The sequence below is a fragment of the Lolium perenne genome, chromosome 4, assembly GCF_019359855.2.
Source record: "Lolium perenne isolate Kyuss_39 chromosome 4, Kyuss_2.0, whole genome shotgun sequence".
Taxonomy (NCBI): Eukaryota; Viridiplantae; Streptophyta; class Magnoliopsida; order Poales; family Poaceae; genus Lolium; species Lolium perenne.
Genome location: NC_067247.2, coordinates 287,223,931 through 287,248,205, shown reverse-complemented (window position 1 = coordinate 287,248,205; position 24,275 = coordinate 287,223,931). Strand labels below are relative to the sequence as shown.

At 40.1% G+C, this 24,275-nt stretch overlaps 1 long non-coding RNA gene across 1 annotated transcript in view; it reads right to left on the bottom strand.

Annotated features, from left to right (window-relative positions):
• LOC139830660 (uncharacterized) overlaps positions 1 to 24,049 on the bottom strand; it is a 54,753-nt gene extending 30,704 nt beyond the window's left edge. The window contains exons 1-2 of the long non-coding RNA XR_011743681.1: positions 23,431 to 24,049; positions 21,595 to 21,655 (exon numbers count right to left, since the gene is read on the bottom strand). This is a non-coding gene — a long non-coding RNA (uncharacterized lncRNA). The remainder of the gene's footprint in view (positions 1 to 21,594; positions 21,656 to 23,430) is intronic.
• Between the last annotated feature and the right edge of the window lie 226 nt (positions 24,050 to 24,275).

Genomic DNA, 24,275 nt, shown 5'->3' with positions numbered 1-24,275 from the left:
GCTTCATTGTCGGGTCTTGTGAGCTGCCTAACATGATCAAGATCATCTATCTGTAATGCTATATGTTGTGTTTGTTGGGATCCGATGGATAGAGAATACTATGTTATGTTGATTATCAATCTATTACCTATGTGTTGTTTATGATATTGCATGCTCTCCATTATTAGTAGAGGCTCTGGCCAAGTTTTTGCTAGTAACTCCAAGAGGGAGTATTTATGCTCGATAGTGGGTTCATGCCTCCATTAAATGCAGGACGATGTGAGAAAGTTCTAAGGTTGTGGATGTGCTGTTGCCACTAGGGATAAAACATCGATGCTATGTCCGAGGATGTAGTTATTGATTACATTACGCACCATACTTAATGCAATTGTCTGTTGTTTGCAACTTAATACTGGAAGGGGTTCGGATGATAACCTGAAGGTGGACTTTTTAGACATAGATGCATGCTGGATAGCGGTCTATGTACTTTGTCGTAATGCCCAATTAAATCTCACTATACTCATCATATCATGTATGTGCATGGTCATGCCCTCTCTATTTGTCAATTGCCCAACTGTAATTTGTTCACCCAACATGCTATTTATCTTATGGGAGAGACACCTCTAGTGAACTGTGGACCCCGGTCCATTCTTTTACATTGAATACAATCTACTGCAATACTTGTTGTACTGTTTTCTGCAAACAATCATCATCCACACTATACATCTAATCCTTTGTTACAGCAAGCCGGTGAGATTGACAACCTCGCTGTTTCATTGGGGCAAAGTACTTTGGTTGTGTTGTGCAGGTTCCACGTTGGCGCCGGAATCCCTGGTGTTGCGCCGCACGACATCTCGCCGCCTTCAACCTTCAACGTGCTTCTTGGCTCCTACTGGTTCGATAAACCTTGGTTTCTTACTGAGGGAAAACTTGCCGCTGTACGCATCACACCTTCCTCTTGGGGTTCCCAACGGACGCGTGTTGAACGGAAAGACAATACGTCAACCACGCGTATCAAGCAGATTTTCTGGCGCCGTTGCCGGGGAGATCAAGACACGCTGCAAGGGGAGTCTCCACAATCCAATCTCTTTACTTTGTTTTTGTCTTGCTTTGTTTTATTTACTACTTTGTTTGCTGCATTATATCAAAACACAAAAAAATTAGTTGCTAGTTTTACTTTATTTACTGTCTTGTTTGCATACTCTATATTAAAAACACAAAAAAAAAATATTTACTTGTATTTTACTTTTGTTACCATGTCTAGTTCTGCACTTGTTACTTCTTCACCTGAAGAATTAGTCTTCACTTTTAAACAAGGGGATGAGGAGAGTTTTAAAGATGCTTGGTCCAGAATTTTTACTTCTTATCATAAAGCTGAACCTCAAATGACTCTAAGTTTGCTCCTTAGTAACTTTTATTTTGGTCTTATGATTCGCTATAGATATGCCTTGGATGCTTTAGTAGGAGGAGATTTCCTTCATTGCAATGGGGATCAGGCTTTTAATGTCATAAAGAAGTTGGTTGCATCACATGATTCAGCTAATAACTTTGATTCAGCCCTTATTAGCATTTATAATAGATTAAACACTCTTGAGACAAGTGCATCTCGCTTGAATGACAACTATCGCTATGTTCGTAACCGTCTTGAACAAGTTTTAGTGAACTCTGAACCTTCATTATGGGATCCTACTATTAAAATTGTTATCGGTGATCAAACTCTTCATGCCAATTGTGATATTATGTCGGAATTTTGCCTTATGCCTAAGAGTATTCATGAATCTTTGAAACTTTGGGGATTCGTCGAAGGGGGAGAAGGAATAACTCTTATTGATAACTCTGTTATAATCCCTAAGGGAATAGCCGCAGGTGTGCATACAACCATTCTTGAAAGAACAATATCCATTGATTATCTTGTTATTGAATGTGTAGGAACAGGACAAATCACACTCGGAAGATCCCTGCTGAAACTATTGGGAGCAGTCATAGATATGGGAGAAGGCACCCTGAAATTCACCTCTACACCGGGGGGAAGACATGTATTTCCTAAATCAAAGGGTAAGAAAAAGAACAAGAAAGGTAAGGGCAAAGCCCAAGGTAATGTTGATACATCATCTCTTGATAATACTTGATATACACTTTCTGCGCCTAGCTGAAAGGCGTTAAAGAAAAGCGCTTATGGGAGACAACCCATGTTTTTACTACAGTACCTTTATTTTATATTTGAGTATTGGAAGTTGTTACTACTGTAGCAACCTCTCCTTATCTTAGTTTTGTGCATTGTTGTGCCAAGTAAAGTCGTTGATAGTAAGGTTCATACTAGATTTGGATTACTGCGCAGAAACAGATTTCTTTGCTGTCACGAATCTGGGCCTAATTCTCTGTAGGTAACTCAGAAAATTATGCCAATTTACGTGAGTGATCCTCAGATATGTACGCAACTTTCATTCAATTTGAGCATTTTCATTTGAGCAAGTCTGGTGCCTCAATAAAATTCGTCTTTACGAACTGTTCTGTTTTGACAGATTCTGCCTTTTATTTCGCATTGCCTCTTTTGCTATGTTGGATGGATTTCTTTGTTCCATTAACTTTCAGAAGCTTTGGGCAATGTTCAGAAGTGTTAAGAATGATTGTGTCACCTCTGAACATATGAATTTTTGATTATGCACTAACCCTCTAATGAGTTGTTTTGAGTTTGGTGTGGAGGAAGTTTTCAAGGGTCAAGATAGGAGGATGATACAATATGATCAAGAAGAGTGAAAGCTCTAAGCTTGGAGATGCCCCGGTGGTTCATCCCTGCATATTTCAAGAAGACTCAAGCATCTAAGCTTGGGGATGCCCAAGGCATCCCCTTCTTCATCGACAAATTATCAGGTTCCTTCTCTTGAAACTATATTTTTATTCCATCACATCTTATGCACTTTGCTTGGAGCGTCTGTTTGTTTTTGTTTTTGTTTTGTTTGAATAAAATGGATCCTAGCATTCATTGTGTGGGAGAGAGACACGCTCCGCTGTTGCATATGGACAAATATGTCCTTATGCTTTACTCATAATGTTCATGGCGAAGGTTGAATCTTCTTCGTTAAATTGTTATATGGTTGGAAACGGGAAATGCTACATGTAGTAATTGCTATAATGTTTTGGATAATGTGATACTTGGAAATTTTTGTGCTCATGTTTAAGCTCTTGCATCATATACTTTGTACCTATTAATGAAGAAATACATAGAGCTTGCTAAAATTTGGTTTGCATAATTGGTCTCTCTAAGGTCTAGATAATTTCTAGTATTGAGTTTGAACAACAAGGAAGACGGTGTAGAGTCTTATAATGTTTACAATATGTCTTTTATGTGAGTTTTGCTGCACCGGTTCATCCTTGTGTTTGTTTCAAATAAACCTTGCTAGCCTAAACCTTGTATCGAGAGGAAATACTTCTCATGCATCCAAAATCCTTGAGCCAACCACTACGCCATTTGTGTCCACCATACCTACCTACTACATGGTATTTCTCCGCCATTCCAAAGTAAATTGCTTGAGTGCTACCTTTAAAATTTCTATTCTCTACCTTTGCAATATATAGCTCATGGGACAAATAGCCTAAAAACTATTGTGGTATTGAATATGTACTTATGCACTTTATCTCTTATTAAGTTGCTTGTTGTGCGATAACCATGTTCCTGGGGACGCCATCAACTACTCTTTGTTGAATATCATGTGAGTTGCTATGCATGTCCGTCTTGTCTGAAGTAAGGGAGATTTACCGCTAGAATGGTTAGAGCATGCATAATGTTAGAGAAGAACATTGGGCCGCTAACTAAAGCCATGATCCATGGTGGAAGTTTCAGTTTTGGACAAATATCCTCAATCTCATATGAGAAAATTAATTGTTGCCACATGCTTATGCATTAAAGAGGAGTCCATTATCTGTTGTCTATGTTGTCCCGGTATGGATGTCTAAGTTGAGAATAATCAATAGCGAGAAATCCAATGCGAGCTTTCTCCTTAGACCTTTGTACAGGCGGCATAGAGGTACCCCTTTGTGACACTTGGTTAAAACATATGCATTGCGATGATAATCCAGGTAATCCGAGCTAATTAGGACAAGGTGCGGGCACTATTAGTATACTATGCATGAGGCTTGCAACTTGTAGGATATAATTTACATAACACATATGCTTTATTACTACCATTGACAAAATTGTTTCTTGTTTTCAAAACCAAAGCTCTAGCACAAATATAGCAATCAATGCTTCCCTCTGCGAAGGGCCATTCTTTTACTTTTATGTTGAGTCAGTTCACCTATCTCTCTCCACCTCAAGAAGCAAACACTTGTGTGAACTGTGCATTGATTCCTACATACTTGCATATTGCACTTGTTATATTACTTTACATTGACAACTATCCATGAGATATACATGTTATAAGTTGAAAGCAACCGCTGAAACTTAATCTTCCTTTGTGTTGCTTCAATACCTTTACTTTTAATTATTGCTTTATGAGTTAACTCTTATGCAAGACTTATTGATGCTTGTCTTGAAGTACTATTCATGAAAAGTCTTTGCTTTATGATTCATTGGTTTACTCATGTTATTTACATTGTTTTGATCGCTGCATTCATTACATATGCTTACAATAGTATGATCAAGGTTATGATGGCATGTCACTCCATAAATTATCTTTGTTATCGTTTACCTGCTCGGGACGAGCAGAAACTAAGCTTGGGGATGCTGATACGTCTCCGACGTATCGATAATTTCTTATGTTCCATGCCACATTATTGATGATATCTACATGTTTTATGCATACTTTATGTCATATTTATGCATTTTCCGGCACTAACCTATTAACGAGATGCCGAAGAGCCGATTGTCAAGTTTTCTGCTGTTTTTGGTTTCAGAAATCCTAGTAAGGAAATATTCTCGGAATTGGACGAAATCAACGCCCAGGGGCCTATTTTGCCACGAAGCTTCCAGAAGACCGAAGGGAAGACGAAGTGGGGCCACGGGGCGCCGCCACACTAGGGCGGCGTGGCCCAGGGGGGCCCGCGCGGCCCTAGCGTGTGGGGCCCCCGTGACGCCTCCTGACCTGCCCTTCCGCCTACATATAGTCTTCGTCGCGAAACCCCCAGTACCGAGAGCCACGATACGGTAAACCTTCCAGAGACGCCGCCGCCGCCAATCCCATCTCGGGGGATTCAGGAGATCGCCTCCGGCACCCTGCCGGAGAGGGGAATCATCTCCCGGAGGACTCTTCACCGCCATGGTCGCCTCCGGAGTGATGAGTGAGTAGTTCACCCCTGGACTATGGGTCCATAGCAGTAGCTAGATGGTCATATTCTCCTCATTATGCTTCATTGTCGGGTCTTGTGAGCTGCCTAACATGATCAAGATCATCTATCTGTAATGCTATATGTTGTGTTTGTTGGGATCTGATGGATAGAGAATACTATGTTATGTTGATTATCAATCTATTACCTATGTGTTGTTTATGATCTTGCATGCTCTCCATTATTAGTAGAGGCTCTGGCCAAGTTTTGGCTAGTTACTCCAAGAGGGAGTATTTATGCTCGATAGTGGGTTCATGCCTCCGTTAAATGCAGGACGATGTGAAAGTTCTAAGGTTGTGGATGTGCTGTTGCCACTAGGGATAAAACATCGATGCTATGTCTGAGGATGTAGTTATTGATTACATTACGCACCATACTTAATGCAATTTTCTGTTGTTTGCAACTTAATACTGGAAGGGGTTCGGATGATAACCTGAAGGTGGTGGACTTTTTAGGCATAGATGCATGCTGGATAGCGGTCTATGTACTTTGTCGTAATGCCCAATTAAATCTCACTATACTCATCATATCATGTATGTGCATGGTCATGCCCTCTCTATTTGTCAATTGCCCAACTGTAATTTGTTCACCCAACATGCTATTTATCTTATGGGAGAGACACCTCTAGTGAACTGTGGACCCCGGTCCATTCTTTTACATTGAATACAATCTACTGCAATACTTGTTGTACTGTTTTCTGCAAACAATCATCATCCACACTATACATCTAATCCTTTGTTACAGCAAGCCGGTGAGATTGACAACCTCGCTGTTTCGTTGGGGCAAAGTACTTTGGTTGTGTTGTGCAGGTTCCACGTTGGCGCCGGAATCCCTGGTGTTGCGCCGCACTACATCTCGCCGCCTTCAACCTTCAACGTGCTTCTTGGCTCCTACTGTTTCGATAAACCTTGGTTTCTTACTGAGGGAAAACTTGCCGCTGTACGCATCACACCTTCCTCTTGGGATTCCCAACGGACGCGTGTTGAACGGAAAGACAATACGTCAACCACGCGTATCAGACCCTGCGACGTATGAAGAAGCAATGATGAGCCCAGATTCCAACAAATGGCAAGAAGCCATGAAATCCGAAATGGGATCCATGTATGATAACAAAGTGTGGACTTTGGTAGACTTACCTGATAGCCGCAAGGCTGTCGAGAATAAATGGATCTTTAAGAGAAAAACAGATGCTGATGGTAATATTACTGTCTATAAAGCTCGACTTGTCGCAAAGGGTTTCCGACAAATTCAAGGAGTTGACTACGATGAGACTTTCTCACCTGCAGCGAAGCTAAAATCTGTGAGGATTTTGTTAGCAATAGCTGCATTTTTCGATTATGAGATTTGGCAGATGGATATCAAAACGGCGTTCCTTAATGGAGACATTGAGAAAGAGTTGTATATGGTACAACCCAAAGGTTTTGTCGATCCTAAAAATGCTGACAAAGTATGCAAACTTCAGCGTTCAATCTATGGACTGAAGCAAGCATCAAGAAGTTGGAACCGACGCTTTGATAAGGTGATCAAAGACTTCGGGTTTATACAGTGTCATGGAGAGGCCTGTATTTACAAGAAAGTGAGTGGGAGCTCTATAGCATTCCTGATATTATACGTAGATGACATATTATTGATTGGGAATGATATAGAACTATTAAGCAGTGTAAAAGGTTATTTGAATAACTAGCAAGGTGTCCCTCGCAAATGCGAGGGCATCATCTTTAACTTGTTAAAGCTCATGATGATATAAATTTATGGTGTCATAGATAATACAAATTTGAAATTCTCCAACAAAATTATATAAGGTAAAACATCACATTTGTGATATTATTTTTGAATCATTTTTATTTTTCAAAAATAGATACCATGACATTTCCAATAATACCATGTCACATATTCTACAAAAAAATTGGTAACTAAAAGTCCACCAAACTTTTGAGTCGATATTGAAGGTGTGACCTTGTATTAGTGGATTTTTATCACGAGAATCCAACATATTGTTATTGCATCATTGTTGTCTCTAATTATAGACCGACGAACCACCTCCATGTATATATTATTCTTACTCTATTTTCTGTTTAATCTGACTATGCTAACAGATTACTTATGTATGACTGAGTGCGACTCCAAATAAGAACTCCAACGGTTGTTCACATGATCTTTCTAAAACTAACTCATGTGGCACATGGAGAAATCTTCTCTTGATTCTATATCATTATGCTAGTGTGGAAATTTTGATAAAACAACATAAATCCATACAGAATAATATTAAAACAATAATAAATTAGAAATATGAATATAATTATTGTTTATTTACTGCGAAATATGCTCTCACCCAAATTCCAAATCAATACTCCCTCCGTTCCTTTCTATAGTGCCTATAGATTTTTGGCATTTGTTTCATAATATAAGGTTGTAGCTTAGCTTTTTTTCAATTACCCCCTCCCCGTTCAGCTCCCAAATCACCCAGCTCCCAAAATTGTTATGATAAGTTAGGAAGATATGGATTTCTTAAATTTTACGTTGATCTCAAATCGTTCAGCTAGGGATCTTGTGTACAAAATACTCTTGCGCTAATTTCCGTGCCAAAAAACAATAGGCACTACAGAATGGAACGGAGGGAGTATAACCATAAATTTGTGTGGACCGGGTTTAGAATTTGGACATGTCTATCTTGAAATTACCATTTGAAAAATTTCGTAGCCAAACATAGCGGTGAGTTTTTAATCCAATCACGTAATAAATTATTTATAATCATTTACATAGCTTTTTTCCAACATGTTTTTTTTTTGAAACATTGCAGTATATCGGATATAATTTATCTAACACGGGGTTTATTCACTCTTTTGGAACCAACTACAGACTTTCCTCATAATAACTAATTAACAAAGAGTTGTGATAAACCCCATGGCATGTATGTGTGATGTACACATGGTATCATGCACTCACCATGCATGAGTGTGTGCGCTTAGGGAAATGACCGATGGTATATTACTTGAAATCATGGAAATGACTTGTATCCAAGGCTTCGAGCTAAATAATTGTGGAGCAAGATTCGTGTGCAACCTCACAATTGTGAGGGCATTATCCTTATCGTGTCAAAAGTGCCCACGGGGACAATTGCCATGGTTGTTGCAAGATAAATGTACAAACCGTATGTTGCATTTGTTGATGCTATTCATGAGGTCATGCATGCGCTAAAAACGGAAGTTATCTTCTCTCCAAAGAATTTATGGTGTGCATCTAGCAAGCTATCCAAACCGGAGGTCCTGATACGCTAGACTAATCGGGTATGATCATTTGTTTACAAACTATTATATAATCGTCTTTGGTTAGAAGTATAAATTTTCTTTTTAACGGTTATTTGGTACGTTAGTCTCCTTCATATTTTGAATTTCGATAATCAGCAGTGTCAAATCAGATTATACAGTTAACCGCTAATCGTTCTTTAAATCCAAACCACACATTTAGATCTAACTATCAATATAATTTGGGTTATATGGCTTAATGTGGTGTCTCTGATAGATAGATATGGTGGCACATCAGCATTTCCTAAGAAAAACTCGTGACTTTTCAAGATTTGACCATAAAATTCTTGCCCTAACTTTGCACGGGTAATGAGAGCTTGTTCTTATCTATTAAACATACTCCACTGAAAAAAGAATTGTTCGTATAGATAACATATGAGATAAAACCATGTCAACTATCATACATTATAGAAACTAATAGACTGATGTAATCGGCCTAGATCATGCAATTAATGCCTAATTTTCTCATGTCCCTACAAATATAATATGTGACGTTAGTTCTGGAAAGGAGGAATTTGTTGATACACCACTAATGCCTCCTGTAAAATATATTTTTTTACATCGATGTATTAAGTTATATCAGAGAGTTTCATCTCGGGAGCAACAAAACTTCGGTAGTCATAGATATTACCGGTTTCTGGAAATACCAATAGTTTAAATACGTTGTTATTTTTGAAAAGAGGTTGTTGCTGATACACTACCGTTGCCTCCTGTGAATTTTTTTATAGGTCGACGTATTAGCGTATATCAACGTTTTTTGTCTCGGGTGGGAAGAACATGTGGTCACAAAATACCTGGAAATACCGATGGAATACCATTCGAGATTTGTCAAATGAGTTGACAAACTCATCCAAAATTTACGAAATGAATTTTAGAAAATTATATAGACAGAGTAATTTTCGTCTGGTACAAATTTGCTCAATAATAGCCAGAAACATCGACCGATTTCGAATCTGCCATTACTTTTGCCCCATGAAATTTTTCTTTAGGTTGACGGATTAACTTGTATGATCGTTTTTATATCGGGTGGGAAAAATACCAGTAGTCACAAGTAACTTTTTTGTAAATACCCAAAAATACCGATCGAATACCATCCGAGGTTTGTCAAACGAATTTGCAAACTCATCCAAAATTTACGAAAGAAAATTAAATTTTAGAAAATTATATAGATACTGGGATTTTTTGTCTGGTACAAAATTTCTAGCTAGTAACCAAAAACACCGACCGATATTTCAAATCTGGTTTTTCTTTTGGACTTGAATTTTTTTTCTTTATATTGACATATTAATGTGTATTATCATTTTTTTATCTCGGGTGGGTAAAAATACCGATGGCCACCGGTATTACTGGTTTTCAAAATTACCATTTAGTAATATCGTCTGAGATTTGTCAAGCAAATTTGCAAACTCGTCCAAAATTTACCAAAGAGTATCAATTTTGAGCAAATTATATAGATACCAGTAATTTTCGTCTTGTACAAATTCTCTCGCTAGTAACCGGAAATACCGGGTTGAGATTTTGTTTTGGAAATGCCTCCAGGAAAATAATTAATTGTATATTAATCAAGTTCGTGCATTAATTAGCCTGATTGCTAAACTTTGTACCTTGCAATATTTTGTAGGTGATGCTTTACATGTCACGGAAATACGTTTTCTTGCATCTCTCAATGATATACATGCATCCCTAGTGCAGCAGGTTTGAACTTGTATGTACTTCAAATATTGTAGATTGGCTACCATAAAAAGAATAAAAGGATGTACCAAGAGTCCCATGGAGATACGAAGTTTACCATAGACCGTGTCCTGCTCGTTTTGTCCGTTTTATCTAGAACGTGTCGGGTATCTGCTCATTTGGTTTCAAACAGATGTGGATAGCCAACTCTTGTACGATTCCCTTCACGTCTAGTTAATTTCTCTTTCCGATTATATGTTTCAATGGAAATCTCTTGGCGGGTCTACGTTTTAAAGGAAAATCCTGTAGTTATAAGACGTGACAAACGTGACATTAGTTTATTTTTGTACACGCGTATTGTTGTACGTAACACTTCTTATCTTTAAATCTTAGACGTTCACATCAATATCATCGGTTTATATTTTTTAAGCATATGTGGATTAACCTGGTGCCTCGAAAAATATCCTTATTTTGCTTTTAGTATATAATAGATAGTTTTTCAATGAAAGACCTTGGTGAAGCATCGTATATATTAGGCATCAAGATTTATAGAGATAGATCAAGACGCCTAATAGGGCTATCACAGAGTACATACCTGGACAAGATTCTAAAAAAGTTTAGAATGGACGAAAGTAAGAAAGGGTTCTTACCTATGTTACCAGGCAAGGTCTTGAGTAAGACTCAAGGACCGGCTACGGCAGAAGAAAGAGAAAGGATGAGTAATATCCCCTATGCCTCGGCAGTAGGATCTATCATGTATGCCATGCTATGTACTAGACCGGATATAGCACATGCTGTTAGTTTGACTAGCAGATATCAAAGTGATCCAGGAATGGAACACTGGACAGCGGTCAAGAATATCCTAAAGTACTTGAAAAGAACTAAGGATATGTTTCTTTGTTATGGAGGTGACCAAGAGCTCGTTGTAAATGGTTACACCGATGCAAGTTGGAACACTGATCCTGATGACTCTAAGTTACAGTCTGGGTACGTGTTTATATTGAATGGTGCTTTGCGATGGTGGGCAAGCTCGAAGCAGTGCACGGTGGCGAAGTCTTCAACAGAATCAGAGTACATAGCGGCTTCAGAAGCTTCATCAGAAGCGGTATGGATGAAGAGGTTCATTGTAGAGCTCGGTGTGGTTCCTAGTGCATTGGACCCATTAATCATTTACTGTGATAACACGGGTGCCATCGCCAATGCACAAGAGCCAAGGTCACACAAGAGGCTAAAGCATATCAAGCTGTGTTACCACTCGATTCGCGAGTACATCGAAGATGGAGAAGTAAAGATTTGCAAAGTACACACTGATCTGAATGTAGCAGATCCGTTGACTAAAGCTCTCCCTAGGGCAAAGCATGACCAACACCAGAATGCCATGGGTGTTAGGTACCTTACAATGTAATCTAGATTATTGACTCTAGTGCAAGTGGGAGACTGAAGGAGATATGTGATACGCATACATCACGCGACCGTTGGGAACCCCAAGAGGAAGGTGTGATGCGTACAGCGGCAAGTTTTCCCTCAGTAAGAAACCAAGGTTTATCGAACCAGTAGGAGCCAAGAAGCACGTTGAAGGTTGAAGGCGGCGAGATGTAGTGCGGCGCAACACCAGGGATTCCGGCGCCAACGTGGAACCTGCACAACACAACCAAAATACTTTGCCCCAACGAAACAGTGAGGTTGTCAATCTCACCGGCTTGCTGTAACAAAGGATTAGATGTATAGTGTGGATGATGATTGTTTGCAGAAAACAGTAGAACGAGTATTGCAGTAGATTGTATTCGATGTAAAGAATGGACCGGGGTTCACGGTTCACTAGAGGTGTCTCTCCCATAAGATAAATAGCATGTTGGGTGAACAAATTACAGTTGGGCAATTGACAAATAGAGAGGGCATGACAATGCATATACATGATATGATGAGTATAGTGAGATTTAATTGGGCATTACGACAAAGTACATAGACCGCTATCCAGCATGCATCTATGCCTAAAAAGTCCACAGGTTATCATCCGAACCCCTTCCAGTATTAAGTTGCAAACAACAGACAATTGCATTAAGTATGGTGCGTAATGTAATCAACAACTACATCCTCGGACATAGCATCGATATTTTATCCCTAGTGGCAACAGCACATCCACAACCTTAGAACTTTCTGTCACTGTCCCAGATTTAATGGAGGCATGAACCCACTATCGAGCATAAATACTCCCTCTTGGAGTTAAGAATAAAAACTTGGCCAGAGCCTCTACTAATAACGGAGAGCATGCAAGATCATAAACAACACATAGGTAATAGATTGATAATCAACATAACATAGTATTCTCTATCCATCGGATCCCAACAAACACAACATATAGCATTACAGATAGATGATCTTGATCATGTTAGGCAGCTCACAAGACCCGACGATGAAGCACATAAGGAGAAGACAACCATCTAGCTACTGCTATGGACCCATAGTCCAGGGGTGAACTACTCACTCATCACTCCGGAGGCGACCATGGCGGTGAAGAGTCCTCCGGGAGATGATTCCCCTCTCCGGTAGGGTGCCGGAGGCGATCTCCTGAATCCCCCGAGATGGGATTGGCGGCGGCGGCGTCTCTGGAAGGTTTTACGTATCGTGGCTCTCGGTACTGGGGGTTTCGCGACGAAGACTATATGTAGGCGGAAGGGCAGGTCAGGGGGCCACACGGGGGGGCCACACGGGGGGCCCACACGCTAGGGCCGCGCCCCCCCCCCCTAGGCCGCGCCGCCCTAGTGTGGCGGCGCCCCGTGGCCCCACTTCGTCTTCCCTTCGGTCTTCTGGAAGCTTCGTGGCAAAATAGGCCCATGGGCGTTGATTTCGTCCAATTCCGAGAATATTTCCTTACTAGGATTTCTGAAACCAAAAACAGCAGAAAACAACAACTGGCTCTTCGGCATCTCGTTAATAGGTTAGTGCCGGAAAATGCATAAATATGACATAAAGTATGCATAAAACATGTAGATATCATCAATAATGTGGCATGGAACATAAGAAATTATCGATACGTCGGAGACGTATCAGCATCCCCAAGCTTAGTTTCTGCTCGTCCCGAGCAGGTAAACGATAACAAAGATAATTTCTGGAGTGACATGCCATCATAACCTTGATCATACTATTGTAAGCATATGTAATGAATGCAGCGATCAAAACAATGTAAATGTCATGAGTAAACAAATGAATCATATAGCAAAGACTTTTCATGAATAGTACTTCAAGACAAGCATCAATAAGTCTTGCATAAGAGTTAACTCATAAAGCAATAATTCAAAGTAAAGGTATTGAAGCAACATAAAGGAAGATTAAGTTTCAGCGGTTGCTTTCAACTTGTAACATGTATATCTCATGGATAGTTGTCAATGTAAAGTAATATAACAAGTGCAATATGCAAGTATGTACGAATCAATGCACAGTTCACACAAGTTTTTGCTTCTTGAGGTGGAGAGAGATAGGTGAACTGACTCAACATAAAAGTAAAAGAAAGGCCGTTCGCAGAGGGAAGCATCGATTGCTATATTTGTGCTAGAGCTTTGATTTTGAAAACAAGAAACAATTTTGTCAACGGTAGTAATAAAGCATATGTGTTATGTAAATTATATCTTACAAGTTGCAAGCCTCATGCATAGTATACTAATAGTGCCCGTACCTTGTCCTAATTAGCTCGGATTACCTGGATTATCATCGCAATGCACATGTTTTAACCAAGTGTCACAAAGGGGTACCTCTATGCCGCCTGTACAAAGGTCTAAGGAGAAAGCTCGCATCGGATTTCTCGCTATTGATTATTCTCAACTTAGACATCCATACCGGGACAACATAGACAACAGATAATGGACTCCTCTTTTATGCATAAGCATTCAAAAATTATTAATTTTCTCATATGAGATTGAGGATATTTGTCCAATACTGAAACTTCCACCATGGATCATGGCTTTAGTTAGCGGCCCAATGTTCTTCTCTAACATTATGCATGCTCTAACCATTCTAGCGGTAAATCTCCCTTACTTCAGACAAGACGGACATGCATAGCAACTCACATGATATTCAACAAAGAGTAGTTGATGGCGTCCCCAGGAACATGGTTATCGCACAACAAGCAACTTAATAAGAGATAAAGTGCATAAGTACATATTCAATACCACAATAGTTTTTAGGCTATTTGTCCCATGAGCTATATATTGCAAAGGTAGAGAATAGAAATTTCAAAGGTAGCACTCAAGCAATTTACTTTGGAATGGCGGAGAAATACCATGTAGTAGGTAGGTATGGTGGACACAAATGGCGTAGTGGTTGGCTCAAGGATTTTGGATGCATGAGAAGTATTCCCTCTCGATACAAGGCTTAGGCTAGCAAGGTTTATTTGAAATAAACACAAGGATGAAGCGGTGCAGCAAAACTCACATAAAAGACATATTGTAAACATTATAAGATTCTACACCGTCTTCCTTGTTGTTCAAACTCAATACTATAAATTATCTAGACCTTAGAGAGACCAATTATGCAAACCAAATTTTAGCAAGCTCTATGTATTTCTTCATTAATAGGTGCAAAGTATATGATGCAAGAGCTTAAACATGAGCACAACAATTGCCAAGTATCACATTATCCAAGACATTTTAGCAATTACTACATGTATCATTTTCCAATTCCAACTATATAACAATTTAACGAAGAAGATTCAACCTTCGCCATGAATATTATGAGTAAAGCCTAAGGACATATTTGTCCATATGCAACAGCGGAGCGTGTCTCTCTCCCACACAATGAATGCTAGGATCCATTTTATTCAAACAAAACAAAAACAAAAACAAACCGACGCTCCAAGCAAAGTACATAAGATGTGATGGAATAAATATATAGTTTCACTAGAGGAACCTGATAATGTTGTCGATGAAGAAGGGGATGCCTTGGGCATCCCCAAGCTTAGACGCTTGAGTCTTCTTAAAATATGCAGGGGTGAACCACCGGGGCATCCCCAAGCTTAGAGCTTTCACTCTCCTTGATCATGTTGTATCATCTCCCTCTCTTGATCCTTGAAAACTTCCTCCACACCAAACTCAAAACAACTCATTAGAGAGTTAGTGCACAATCAAAATTCACATGTTCAGAGGTGACACAATCATTCGTAACACTTCTGGACATTGCACAAAGCTACTGAAAGTCAATGGAATCGAAAAATCCATCAAGCAAAAAAGGCAATGCGAAATAAAAGGCAGAATCTGTCAAAACAGAACAGTTCGTAAAGACGAATTTTATTGAGGCACCAGACTTGCTCAAATGAAAATGCTCAAATTGAATGAAAGTTGCGTAAATATCTGAGGATCACTCACGTAAATTGGCATAATTTTCTGAGTTACCTACAGAGAATTAGGCCCAGATTCGTGACAGCAAAGAAATCTGTTTCTGCGCAGTAATCCAAATCTAGTATGAACCTTACTATCAACGACTTTACTTGGCACAACAATGCACAAAACTAAGATAAGGAGAGGTTGCTACAGTAGTAACAACTTCCAAGACTCAAATATAAAACAAAAGTGCTGTAGTAAAATAATGGGTTGTCTCCCATAAGCGCTTTTCTTTATAGCCATTAAGATGGGCTCATTAATTTTAATGTTGCTCACATAAGAATGAAGAGTTGAAGCAAAAGAGAGCATCAAAAGGCAAATTCAAAAAAAATTTAAGCCTAACCCACTTCCTATGAAAAGGAATCTTGTAAATAAACAAATTCATGAAGAACAAAGTGACAAGCATAGGAAGATAAAACAAGTATAGCTTCAAAAATTTCAGCATATAGAGAGGTATTTTAGTAACATGAAAACTTCTACAACCATATTTTCCTCTCTCATAATAATTTCCAGTAGCATCATGAACAAACTCAACAATATAACTATCACATAAAGCATTCTTATCATGAGTCTCATGCATAAAATAATTACTACTCCCAACATAAGCATAGTCATTCTTATTAATTGCAGTGGGAGCAAATTCGACAAAGTAGCTATCATTTTTATTCTCATCACCATAATCATCAAATGTAGGAGGTATATTGTAATCATAATAAACTTTATCCTCCATATTAGGTGGCACCAAGATACCACTATCATCATAAATGGGAGGCAAAGTATCATCAAAGTAAATTTTCTCCTCCATGCTTGGGGGACTAAAAATATCATGCTCATCAAAACCAGCTTCCCCAAGCTTAAATTCTTCCATAGCATTAGCAATAATAGTGTTCAAAGAGTTCATGCTAATAACATTGCTACAACTATTTTGCAAACAAAGTTCCATGGGTTTTTTTAATTTTCTCTTCAAACACCTCATGTCCTAACTCAAGATAAATACTATAAAGATCTTTAATATTTTTGTTATTTTCCATTAAGCCTAACTAGTGAAATAAAAACATGCATGGAATTAAGTAAAGTAGAACAAGTAACTAATTTTTTTGTATTTTGATATAATGCAGCAAACAAAGTAGTAGATAAAATAAAGCAAGTCAAAAACAAAGTAAAGAGATTGGGATGTGGAGACTCCCCTTGCAGCGTGTCTTGATCTCCCCGGCAACGGCGCCAGAAAACAGTCTTGATACGCGTACAACACGCGATCGTTGGGAACCCCAAGAGGAAGGTGTGATGCGTACATCGGCAAGTTTTCCCTCAATAAGAAACCAAGGTTTATCGAACCAGTAGGAGCCAAGAAGCACGTTGAAGGTTGAAGGCGGCGAGATGTAGTGCGGCGCAACACCAGGGATTCCAGCGCCAACGTGGAACCTGCACAACACAACCAAAATACTTTGCCCCAACGAAACAGTGAGGTTGTCAATCTCACCGGCTTGTTGTAACAAAGGATTAGATGTATAGTGTGGATGATGATTGTTTGCAGAAAACAGTAGAACGAGTATTGCAGTAGATTGTATTCGATGTAAAGAATGGACCGTGGTCCACAGTTCACTAGAGGTGTCTCTCCCATAAGATAAATAGCATGTTGGGTGAACAAATTACAGTTGGGCAATTGACAAATAGAGAGGGCATGACAATGCACATACATGATATGATGAGTATAGTGAGATTTAATTGGGCATTACGACAAAGTACATAGACCGCTATCCAGCATGCATCTATGCCTAAAAAGTCCACCTTCAGGTTATCATCCGAACCCCTTCCAGTATTAAGTTGCAAACAACAGACAATTGCATTAAGTATGGTGCGTAATGTAATCAACAACTACATCCTCGGACATAGCATCGATGTTTTATCCCTAGTGGCAACAGCACATCCACAACCTTAGAACTTTTACATCCTTGTCCCAGTTTAATGGAGGCATGAACCCACTATCGAGCATAAATACTCCCTCTTGGAGTTAAGAGTAAAAACTTGGCCAGCGCCTCTACTAATAACGGAGAGCATGCAAGATCATAAACAACACATAGGTAATAGATTGATAATCAACATAACATAGTATTCTCTATCCATCGGATCCCAACAAGCACAACATATAGCATTACAGATAGATGATCTTGATCATGTTAGGCAGCTCACAAGACCCGACGATGAAGCACATAAGGAGAAGACAACCATCTAGCTACTGCTATGGACCCATAGTCCAGGGGTGAACTACTCACTCATCACTCCGGAGGCGACCATGGCGGTGAAGAGTCCTCCGGGAGATGATTCCCCTCTCCGGCAGGGTGCCGGAGGCGATCTCCTGAATCCCCCGAGATGGGATTGGCGGCGGCGGCGTCTCTGGAAGGTTTTCCGTATCGTGGCTCTCGTGCGGGGTTTTCGGCGACGAAGACTATATGTAGGCGGAAGGGCAGGTCAGGGGGCCACACGGGGCCCCACACGCTAGGGCCGCGCGGGCCCCCCTGGGCCGCGCCGCCCTAGTGTGGCGGCGCCCCGTGGCCCCACTTCGTCTTCCCTTTGGTCTTCTGGAAGCTTCGTGGAAAAATAGGCCCCTGGGCGTTGATTTCGTCCAATTCCGAGAATATTTCCTTACTATGATTTCTGAAACCAAAAACAGCAGAAAACAACAACTGGCTCTTCGGCATCTCGTTAATAGGTTAGTGCCAGAAAATGCATAAATATGACATAAAGTATGCATAAAACATGTAGATATCATCAATAATGTGGCATGGAACATAAGAAATTATCGATACTTCGGAGACATATCAATATGCCCAAGAGGCAATAATAAAAGTGGTTATTATATATCTTTATGTTTATGATAAATGTTTATTTACCATGCTATAATTGTATTAACTGAAACATTGATACATGTGTGATATGTAAACAACAAAGAGTCCCTAGTATGCCTCTTAACTAGCTTGTTGATTAATGGATGATTAGTTTCATAATCATGAACATTGGATGTTATTAATAACAAGGTTATATCATTGTATGAATGATGTAATGGACACACCCAATTAAGCGTAGCATAAGATCACGTCATTAAGTTATTTGCTATAAGCTTTCGATACATAGTTACCTAGTCCTTATGACCATGAGATCATATAAATCATTTATACCGGAAAGGTACTTTGATTACATCAAACACCACTGCGTAAATGGGTGGTTATAAAGGTGGGATTAAGTATCCGGAAAGTATGAGTTGAGGCATATGGATCAACAGTGGGATTTGTCCATCCCGATGACGGATAGATATACTCTGGGCCCTCTCGGTGGAATGTCGTCTAATGTCTTGCAAGCATATGAATAAGTTCATAAGAGACCACATACCACGGTACGAGTAAAGAGTACTTGTCAGGAGACGAGGTTGAACAAGGTATAGAGTGATACCGATGATCAAACCTCGGACAAGTAAAATATAGCGTGACAAAGGGAATTGGTATCGTATGTGAATGGTTCATTCGATCACTAAAGTCATCGTTGAATATGTGGGAGCCATTATGGATCTCCAGATCCCGCTATTGGTTATTGGTCGGAGTGAGTACTCAACCATGTCCGCATAGTTCGCGAACCGTAGGGTGACACACTTAAAGTTGGATGTTGAAATGGTAGAACTTGAATATGGAATGGAATTCGAATATTTGTTCGGAGTCCCGGATGAGATCCCGGACATCACGAGGATTTCCGGAATGGTCCGGAGAATAAGATTCATATATAGGAAGTCATTTTATGAGATTTAAAATGATCCGGAAGGTTCTATGTAAGGTTCTAGAAGGTTCTAGAAAAGTCCGGAAGAAACCACTAAGGAAGGCGGAGTCCCGGAGGGACTCCACCTCCCATGGCCGGCCAACCCTAGGAGGGGGGAGTCCACCTTGGTCTCCACCAAGGGGGCCGGCCAACCCCCCACATGGAAGGGGGGAATCCCACCCCAAGTGGGATTCCCACCTTGGGTAGGTTTCCCTATCACATGGAAGGTTTTGGGTTCGGGTCTTATTCGAAGACTTGTAGTCCAACACTTGGGGCTTCCACCTATATAATGAGGGGCCAAGGGGAGGGGGCCGACCACCCTAAGAACACAAGGTGGCCGCACCACCTAGATGGCCGGCGCCCCCCTCTCCCAAATCCTAGCGGCCCTCTCTCCTCCACCACATCCCGCACGCTTAGCGAAGCTCCGCCGGGTTTCTCCACCACCACCGACACCACGCCGTCGTGCTGCCGGATTCAAGAGGAGCTACTACTTCCGCTGCCGGCCAGGCAGGGGAGGTGGACGTCGTCTTCATCAACAACCGAACGTGTGACCGAGTACGGAGGTGCTGCCCGTTCGTGGCGCCGTGATCAAGATCTTCTACGCGCTTTTGCAAGAGGCAAGTGAACGTCTACCGCAGCAACAAGAGCCTCAACTTGTAGGTTTTGGAATCTCTTCAAGGGTGAGACTCGATAATCCCCTCATTGCTACCGTCTTCTAGATTGCATCTTGGCTTGGATTGCGTGTTCGCGGTAGGAAAATTTTTGTTTTCTATGCAACGAATCCCTACAGAATGTACGGAAGAATCTCATCACCTTTTCTGAATAAGTTAAAACTTGAGTAGCAACTGTCGAATAGTACATGGGAGATGTAACCATGATACTGTTTATGACATCATTATGAGTTTTGTAAAATGTTTTGTTTTGAAATAAAATGTAGGATAAAATTGGCTTTGTGCAAAATTGCCTAAACTCCACTTGCCAAATATCATGTAGATAGTTAAGCCCAAAACAGCCACCATATAAGTGTCATTTGCCAGTACATCATTGTACTGACCTCCATTCGTGGGGCTGCATATTCAAACGTGCAGGATTTTCTGAGGAGAAGTACGTGGTAGGATCTCGAGTCTATATTCCAACATGACTGCCTGTGGCACATGAAGATGATGAAGGCTCATTGCTGATTTACTTTCCGCTGTGTTTATTCTGAGCTAGTCCATGTGACTAAGCAAAATGTAAGGTTTTATTGTACCCTCTGGATCGACGATGCAGTAATTTGATACTATTGCAATGATTACTATATTTTGTAATGTGTGTGCTATCAGTGATCCCGGGAATAGCACTATACACAAGTATCTTGCCTTTATTTAAAGGTAGGGTGCTACAATCAAGTTTTATTAAGAAATTGGAATGATGAGATCCTCCAAACAGTTCCAGACTCTAGTTGCTCATAATGTCCATAACCGGGGACACGGCTAAGTACTTAGTTTGACACTTTCGAGAGGCTGTACACATTCCCCACATGACCTAGTCTGTTCTTCTTCCATGATGCGCATTTTGCTCAAATGGACAGATGTCGACTAGGACAAGACCTTTCAGAAGCAATACCTCAACCACAATGGACGCGCTCCGTCCTACCAACACCTACCACCCTCTGTACATTGGGTTGAGTTCTCGCAACCTACTCAATCTAGCCAGAGCCCATATAGCATGTGGTTGTACTGGAAGCTACTAAAAAAAGAAAACCGGGCTAATCTCTTTGTTCCTGGGTGGCTAACCTCAAGTGTGATGCACACGGTGCTGCCATAGAAATGACCCCGGTGCAATCACTCAACATAAACCAAGCATTACCACTTACCACCCAGGGGTTCATTATTTTAGGTTGTTTTATTACATAAAACCATACTTTCACAATACCACATATCACATCATGAAATCCCAACCACGCATCTACAATAGCAATGCTAAGCATACTACAGTACGGTGGCGACAAAGAACAAGGCATGGAATCATATGGCTATCCTAAATAGGTTTATTGGCATAGCAATAAATAATTTGAAACAACTCCTACACATACATAGCTACTGAAAATAACTACAATGTGCATACAAAAATAATAGGACGGAATAGTGTGTGACACTTGCCTTTTTGGTATCTGAAGAATTCTGCTCTTCTCTCAATCAAAACTCGTAGCTCTCCGTACAACTATAACATACAAGTAACACAACATAAACACACATTCAAACAACAACAAAATCAAGCAAGACGTACAAACAAAGAGTTATTATGCATTGTATTTTAGTTTCCATTTAATTTGTGAATAAATGAGAAATTGAAGGTATGGTTTGCAAGATATGATTTGAGAATTTGAATGATGAGCTCAATTACTTAGAAAGAGAAGTACCATCAATGACCAATAGGAGAAGACAGATTGGTTACAAAGGAACAGACAAAATTGTAATGGTCCATGTGATAAGAATCACATAGATTCCACATGGTGAAAAGTTAGATGCTATTAAGTTTAAGTGTGACAACACTTATCACGATAGCTCAAGCTACACAAGGGCTTGGGTATGGACTAATGATATATTGAATTACTCCAATAACACATTTGTAATTTGAATAGCCCAAACTTAATAAATATGATCAAATGACATGAGATTGGATAGACATGAATGGTAATTCAAGATGTGGATCAAAGATTCTAGAGGATGTCAAGGTTTCAACACATGTGTAGAGTGTCTCCACAACATTTGCACAGGGAAAATATATAAATAAGATTTGTCACAATTTACTCAAATAAATCATGTGTATTTGGAATATTGTGAACTAGGCAAACATAATTAAGATAGATATGATCTTGGACATGATGAAAATATCTAAATGATTTGGGTAGATGGGTATGATCATATGATTCACTTTGACAAAATGGGATTATGAGTTTAAGCTTCAAATTAAATGTGTGCGTTAAAACATTGGTGAGTTTTCTATAGATACCGATGATTAATATAAAACTATAGGGGAAAGATATGTATCAAAGGGTTATGGGTGGCGTGATATGACATATAGAAGGATACAACTTCAATTGTAAATCCATGTGAACTGAATATGATCAACTAATTTGAACAGGAGTGATACTGGATGGAGAGTTCAACTATAATTCATTTGCAAAAAGGAATACCTAAATTGGGTTTATATAATTTGAACTATATCCAAAATACTCAAATTCACATATTTAAATTTGAATATTTACAACTTGTCTAAAAGTCAAATTTTATGTCATAATTGTGTTGTACTTATTTTTATGAATTCAGGGGTATATTATTCGCTATATTTGGTCATGGGGTACATTTTCCTATAATGTTTACAAGATTAAACATGTCTGCGGTTAAATTTTGATGTTGTACGAAAAGTTGTCCGAAAAAGTTTATTTGATGGAAACACTGTCTACATGGAAGTTATAGAGAATTTAATTACGAATTCAACATCAGAGAAATCATCTAAAACGGATCTCTAGATCTATTGTTATGGAATTTTAAGGTTGGACATCAGCTATGAGCTAGCAAACACACGAACCGATCGATCGATCTGTGTTCACGTGGTGATCCACTTAATTTGGCTGAAGTGACCCGTCAGATTCAGATCGAATGGTCTAAGATGGATTTGACTTTTATCTAATGTAATACTCCCTCCGTTCCTTTCTATAATGCCTATTGTTTTTTCGCATTTATTTCATAATATAAGAGTAAAGCTATGTTTTTTTTGCAAAGAACCCCTTCCACCGAACAGGTCAAGTCCAAAAAATCTGGAAACCAATCTGGTCATGTATTTCTGAGATCTGTTTTTAGTTTCCTATTTTGTCTGTGATATCGCTAGGAGGTTTTGTGTGAAAAAATGGCTCGCGCTAATTTCCGTGCCAAAAAACAATAGGCACTGTAGAAAGGAACGGAGGGAGTAAACTGTACACAGGTTGCCATTACCGGTGGTGTTAGTGAGGATGCCAGACGGAGTTGCTGGGAATGTCTTCGCCGATGCTGCCCCTGTGGTTCTTGGGCTCGGCGAAGCGGACAACGGCGTGTGGGCGTTCTTTTTCGATCGTGTTGGCGTCATCTCAACGACGGTGGTTGGCTGACCGAGCTCAGCTTCGACGAAACTCCGGCGACGGATGCGGCTCGTGCCGGTGCTCTGCGCGAGGTGGTAAATAATCAAAACGACGATGTGAGTTTAGGGGAAAAGGTCAGACGAACAAGGAAGGGCTTGGGGCGACGAGGTGCGGTAGGAGATGCCGGTCACAGCAGCGGTCTTCGCGTCCTCTTTCTCCTCCCCGAGCGGCTGCTGCGTGCGGATGGAGCAGCTCGGATGGTGATGAACTCCGGCGAGAAATTTCGGCAGCCTGGCGGCACCAAAATTAGGGTTTCGAAGGGGCAAAAGTAGAGGAGAGTGTTGGGTATTTATGGGGTGATTTTTCGTGGAAAGGGGGCAAGAATCGGAACGGATTTGGCGAAGAAATCGCCAGGATATCGAGTCAGTACGAACGAACTGGTACGTGAGAATAACGGCTGGAGGTTGGTGATGATTGCGGGCCCCAGCTGTCAGAAATAAAAAGGATTATAGAAATAGGGGAAAAGAAGAGTCACGGGGCTGCTCTCGTTCAGCCGTGGCCAGGTCAAGTGCGATTCCGGCTTTGGGCTAGTTGACCCGGCCGGTGTTCTTTTCTGTTTTATTTTCTAGTTTCAGTTTTAGCCACTAAATTGATTTAAATAAATTTTGTAAATTTGTAATCTGCGCCGTATGATTTTGGGTCACAAATTATTCTTTCAGTTCA